Below are 6,796 nucleotides of genomic sequence, written 5' to 3'. Positions count from 1 at the left end.
CTGTGTGTGTGTGTGTGTGTGTGTGTGTGTGTGTGTGTGTCTCTGTGTGTATGTGTGTGTGTGTGTGTTACAGTGATGTGTCCCGTCTGGAGGACGAGTTAGAGAAGATCACCTCCGCCCTGCTGGACGACTTCCTGGAGCCTGAGAGGAACAACCTGATTCGCCGAAGCATCTAGCCCCGCCCCCTCCCACACCTGGACCCCTCCCGCTCTAAAATATAAACTGAATTATTAAAACTGATCTATATTTAGTTGAGCTTTGGTCCTCCTGAAGCAGAGAGCATGATGGGTAAATTAATGTATGGAAGCTTATTAATGACAAAACCACGAATATTATTATTATTATTATTATTATTATTATAACAAACAACATCAAGAAACTTATTACAAACACACACACATCTATGTGTGTGTATATACGTGTATAAATGTATATACGTGTGTGTGTGTGTGTGTATATGTGTATAGACGTGTATGTGTGTGTGTATGTGTGTATAGACGTGTGTGTGTGTGTGTGTGCGTGTGTATAGACGTGTGTGCGTGTGTGTGTGTGTGTGTGTGTATAGACGTGTGTGTGTGTGTGTGTGTGTGTGTGTGTATAGAGGATTAGAGTTAAAATCTCTTTTGGTAAATTGGACAAAACGAGACATTCAGAGACGTTTGGTCGGTAGTTTTGTCGTTAATGAATTTCCATAAATAGATAATGTAACGGGGTTGTGTCTCCTTAACAGGACAGAAGATCAGCTGCTCTTCTTCTGTCTCTGTAGTTTTTTATGTTAGTCTGAGTGTTAAAAGTTACCTATTTTTATATTTAAAAGATATTTATGTGACAGTTCTTGTTGTGTAATTTGGTACAGAGTGAGACCTCTGCTTGTTTTGAATTTTTGGACAGAGTGAGACGTCTGCTTGTTTTTGGACAGAGTGAGACCTCTGCTTGTTTTTGGACAGAGTGAGACCTCCGCTTGTTTTTGAGGTTGGACAGAGTGAGACCTCTGCTTGTTTTTGGACAGAATGAGACCTCTCATTGTTTTGGGGTTTGGACAGAATGAGACCTCTGCTTGTTTTGGGGTTTGGACAGAGTGAGACCTCTGCTTGTTTTGGGGTTTGGACAGAGTGAGACCTCTGCTTGTTTTTGGACAGAATGAGACCTCTCATTATTTTGGGGTTTGGACAGAGTGAGACCTCTGCTTGTTTTGAATTTGGACAGAGTGAGACCTCTGCTTGTTTTGAATTCGGACAGAGTGAGACCTCTGCTTGTTTTTGGACAGAATGAGACCTTTGCTTGTTTTGAATTCGGACAGAGTGAGACCTCTGCTTGTTTTGGAGTTTTTGGACAGAGTGAGACCTCTACTTGTGTTCAGATCTTTGCAGCTTTAACTTCCTCTGGTTCTCTGGTGATTCACCAATAAAACCTCATGAAACTGTAACTGTGTGTTTGTGCTGCTTCACTTCCTGTCAACAGAAAAAAGGGAAAAAGGAAAAAAATCTTAAAATTTCAGCAGAAAGGCAAAAAAAATCTTAACATTTCAGAAAAAAAGGGAGAAACATATCTTAAAATGTCATGCAAAAAGGGAGAAAAAATCTTAAAATTAAAAAAAAGCAAAAAAAATTAAGATTTCAGAAAAAAACAGAAAAAAATTCTTAAAATGTCATGCAAAAAAGCAGGAACATATTGTGACGTCATGAGAGGCTGCGTCCTGGAGGGCCACTATGTACCCAGGAGATCGCTGCAGTCACGGGCCGTTTTGGCACCATCTGCTGGTGAAATCGGGAACGCCACCTCTGGAGCACATGGGATCGAGCACACCTGAGCTCAATGAGGGCCTGATGAGCTGAAGGCAGCATATAGCCAACAGAGGAGCTGGAGTAGAGGGGAAGAGCTACAGAGGTGCAGAGCGGCGCGGCGCGGTCCATGGGAAGGATTAAACGACTGGACTACGGACAAATAGACGGACCACGGGTGGCGACGCTGCCTAAAAGTAAGGAGAAAGACTTATTGCCAGAAGGCGACCGAGCAGAGGGGGCTCGGCTATTTGAGTTAGGATTTGAAGAGACACTGTTTAAGTTTGGACTATTGCAAGAGCAACCCTTTTCTTAAGTTAACTAATCGATCTCTGAGTGCTATTTTTGTATTAATTTCCCTGAACTTTATTAAAACCTTTGTTGCACTCGAACTGTGTGTCCTTGCGTTGCTGAACTGTCCCGCCGAGAGCCGTGCAGCCTCTCATGATGTCACAATATCTTAAAATTTCATGCAAAAAGGCAGAAAAAAATTTCAGAAAAAAAGCAGAAATTCTTACAATTTCAGAAAAAAAGGCAGAAAAATATCTTAAAATGTCATGCAAATAGCAGAAAAAAAATCTTAAAATTTCAGAAAAACTCTAAAAATTTCATGCAAAAAGGCAGAAAGAAATCTTAAAATGTCAGAAAAAAAGCAGAAAAAATCTTACAATTTTAGCAAAGGCAGAAACAAATCTTAAAATTTCATGCAAAAAGGCAGAAAGAAATCTTAAAATTTCATGCAAAAAGGCAGAAAAATCTTAAAATTTCAGAGGAAATCTTAAAATTTCAGAAGAAATCTTAAAATGTCATGCAAAAGGCAGAAAGAAATCTTAAAATTTCATGCAAAAAGGCAGAAGCAAAACTTAAAATGTCATGCAAAAAGGCAGAAGCAAATCTTAAAAGGTTTACATTCAGGACTCTCTGGCGACCGGTATCATCCGTCCGTCCTCCTCACCGGTGGGAGCAGCTTTGTTTTTAGTTAAAAAGAAGGAAAAGACCCTCAGACCCTGTATTGATGATCGTGGCCTCAACAACATCACCATCAAAAACAAATACTCACTGACATTAATCAGTTCTGCTTTCCCCCTTTACACGGCCCTTCCATCTTTACTAAACTGGACCTACGCAAAGCATACCATCTGGTACGTGTCCGGAAAGGAGACAATTGAAAGACCGCTTTCAACACGCCCCTGGAACATTTCGAGTATCAGGTGATGCCGTTTGGGTTATCTAATGCACCCGCAGCGTTCCAGGCACTGATCAACGATATCCCTCGTGACATGCTTAATCGTTTTGTTTTTGTATATTTGGATGACATCTTGATACATTCCAGGTCTCTTGAGGCTCATGAGCTACAAGTGTGCCAGGTTTTGCAGCGGTTACTGGAAAGCTGTTTGTGAAAATGGAGAAATGTAAGTTCCATGTTTCTAACACCGCCTTTTTGGGGTACATTGTAGCGCAGGGGGAGCTAGCCAAGGGCTCTGCGGTCACACAATGGCCAGCCCCTTCTACCCGTAAACAGCTGCAGTGCTTCCTGGGGTTTGCGAACTTTTACCGGAGGTTCATCAAGACTCCATCTCTCTGTCCTTCAAGTGGACTGATGGAGCTGACACTGCATTGGAGAAGCTGAAGCACTGCTTCGCTTCTGTGCCCATTCTGGTGCAGCCCGACCCTACTCGCCAGTTTGTCGTGGAGGTGGACGCATCAGACACTGGGGTAGGTGCAGTACTTTCACAACGTGCTACCGATAAAAAGATTCACCCTTGTGCTTTTCTTTCTCTGAAACTTTCTCAGGCGGAGCGTAACTACGATGTGGGCAATAGGGAGTTGCTCGCTGTTAAGCTGGCCCTTGAGGAGTGGCATTGGTTGTAGGGGGTGGAACAACCCTTCATCATTTGGACTTATGATAAGAATCTGCTTTGACCTCTGCCCATACCCAGCGGTCCTTGGTCCCACATCGCTTTGGATTTTGTCACCGGACTTCCCCCCCCCCCCCCCCCCTCTTTCGGTAACTCTGCCATATTCACGATAATTGATCCTTTCTCCGAATTTGCTCATTTTCTGGCCTTACCCAAACTTCCCACTGCCAGAGAAACCGCTGACATCCTGATGAAACATGTGTTCCGCTCTCATGGTCTACCTACAGACAGTCTCTTTCTCTGACAGGGGTCCCCAGTTTGGCTCTCAAGTTTGGAAAGCCTTATGTACTGCTTTGGGCATTACTAAAAGACTGTCTTCTGGATATCATCCCCAAACAAATGGTCAAACAGCAAGGGCAGTCCAGGAGATAGAGACCGCTCTCCGTTGTGTCACTGGTGCCAATGGTGTCATGGACCAGCATGCATCCCTGGGTGGAATATGCCCATAACACCCTCACTAACGATTCCTCTGGTTTGTCCCCGTTTCAGTGTGTACTAGGCTATCAACCTCCCCTGTTTCCTTCCCAGGAAAGGGAACTGGCTGTACCCTCTGTGCAGTCACACATGCGCGCTGCTTCAAAGTCTGGAGGAAGTCCAGGATAGCGCTGGCTCGTGTGTCTGCCTACATGCAGGGGCAAGCCAACCGTCCTCGTTCTCTGGCTCCCGTTTATGCACCTGGACAAGAGGTATGGCTTAAATCTTGCTGTACACCTTTGAGAGTGGAGTCTAAGAAGATGACACTCCGTTTTATTGGGCCGTTTAAAATCCTGTCCATCAATAACCCCCGTGCTGTGAGACTCCAGCTCCCTGCCTCTCTACGGATTCATCCCACCTTTTCATGTTTCCCAGATTAAGTCTGTGTCTGTGAGTCCTCTGTCCCCTCCCTCTCTTCCCCCTCCTCCACCCAGGGTCGTTGGCGGGGGTACTGTCTACACTGTTCGGTGGCTACTGGACGTCCGCCTTCGGGGCCGTGGGTTGCAGTACCGGCGTTTCATTGTGGATCCTGCGTTGGTCTGTGATTTCCATCAGCTGCAGCTAAACAGACCCAATCACTGACTTAACATTAGATTAGTTTTTGTGACACTCGTATGCTTGTACTCAATGTTTTTTGTCTGCCACCGCTCCGTGAACCTGACTCCTGTTGCCACTTCACTCCTGCCATTCACCACTCCTGCTCTCCACCCTGGATCACTGGATTATTGGATTATTGGACACGGTACCACACGCACTCTGCACCCTGGAGTACTATTGGATTTGTTTTGGTCTTGGTTTTTTCACCATTGCATCCCGACATTGGACACTAGAAATAAAGTTGTTACACTATCATTCTGGTCTGCATATTGTCTGCACTTGGGTTCAACCTGTTTCCACACATAGCACCAAGGAAGTTATCCCTACTGGTGCTAACATAGAATTGCTATCACACGCAAACCGCTAACGTCATCAAAGGACCATCAATCTGGTGAGCCATGGCTGTTTACAACCACCAAGACGGACACACGACAATAACGGCAAGTTTGACACATAATGGAAACAATAAATGATGCTTTGAATTAGGACACAGCTCACATTCCCTACCTGTCACTCTGTGATGTATGTGTGTTACTTTGTGGAATATTGTATTCAAACGTTACCAAAGCCAGTTTCAAGGTCATGAAAAGTTAGACGGTAAGATGGTTCCCAGTTTCTTGAGAACTGACATGAAACCATAATGTGTAATGTACAGTGTATAGGCAAGCTGCTTTTGTACATTGCCTTTTAAATCAAAACTCATCCATCTACACATACCTTTAGGCAAAGTCTACATGGATGAAAGGTTATATGTTTATATTTAATTTTTATATATAACAGGGTCTGGTAAGTAGATCTAAAACTCTCCCTCCTGCCAAAATTCTGTGACCCGGGTACATAGGACTGCAACCTTGTGGCCTTTTAATGGTTGTTTTATGGAAGTTAAGGGCAGAAAGGGTGGCTTTCAGTGCGGCCTGGTCTCACAGGATTCCGTGAAATGATCACAGACCGTTAACATCGCATTCCGTGCCACCACCACAGAAAACAATGCCAATGTAAAGTCAATGAGAAGATGATGTAGCATTAGAAGCAACTACGGTAGCAAGCAGTATCAAAGCCCGAAAATCTGTATGATGAGGTTTGTCGGGGGTCAAACAACACAGGACTTTCTGGGGATTGTGTCCCGTGTGTAATGCGTCCTAAAGTCGCTTTCTTCTTTTCCTAAACCCATCTGCCCGTTCTTTCTTGTTGTTTTCGTTCTTCTCATGTGTCACGTAACTGTAAGCTCACCCACGACCTTTTCCAGTCTTTTAGCGGTTGTTTCAGTAACGTTAAGCTGAGAAAGGTTCTCTGCCAAATCTTGCTTTGTAGTACAGGCCTCTGGAGAGGCGTGAATGGGAGGAACGGCATCCCTGTTCTGAACTCTAGCAGTCATTTCTTGTGAGACTTCTGTGCTAGTCATGGTTTGTCCATAATGAACACCATGTTATTGCATGATGCTCATAAGTGTATGTGGTTTCAAAGGCTCAAGGTAGATTTTGGACAGACCTGGTGAACCCAAACTGGCAATGTGGGTGAACTTTAAACATTTGGAGGACGCCCCTGTGCAACAGATTTTCCACAGAGCTTTTCTGGCATTCTTGTTGGGGTCAGGGCTGTTAAACCCAATTGGGCAGTTCTGTGGTAACCCTTGAACACAGTGGTAAACACCGGTGGTCGGGGAAGCCTTTAGACTGTAGGAGTCCTCCTGGGACATGTTATTCCAGACAACCCTAGAAGCCTTTGGAAGGTACTGACAGGCCCGAAGGCCTAGAGTTGTTGCTGCAAAGAGCCCATGCTGTCTTGCCTGTCTCCAATCTAGCTGACATGTTGCCTGTCTCGGATCTGCAGGTAGACTGCCATCGTCCTTCTGAGAGTCTTTGTCACAGCCCGCCTTCTTGGCCACCAGGTCCTGCTTCGACTTTGACGTTCTGCTGGGCCTCCAAAGGGTCTAGGCCAGACCCTTCACCAGACCTCAGTCTTAAGGGGGGCATATGAAATGCATGGGAGGGCACACTTATTATTAGCCTACAGTACGTATACTTA

The sequence above is a fragment of the Etheostoma cragini genome, chromosome 3, assembly GCF_013103735.1.
Source record: "Etheostoma cragini isolate CJK2018 chromosome 3, CSU_Ecrag_1.0, whole genome shotgun sequence".
In the NCBI taxonomy this organism is placed as follows: domain Eukaryota; kingdom Metazoa; phylum Chordata; class Actinopteri; order Perciformes; family Percidae; genus Etheostoma; species Etheostoma cragini.
Note: the sequence above shows the minus strand (reverse complement) of the source record.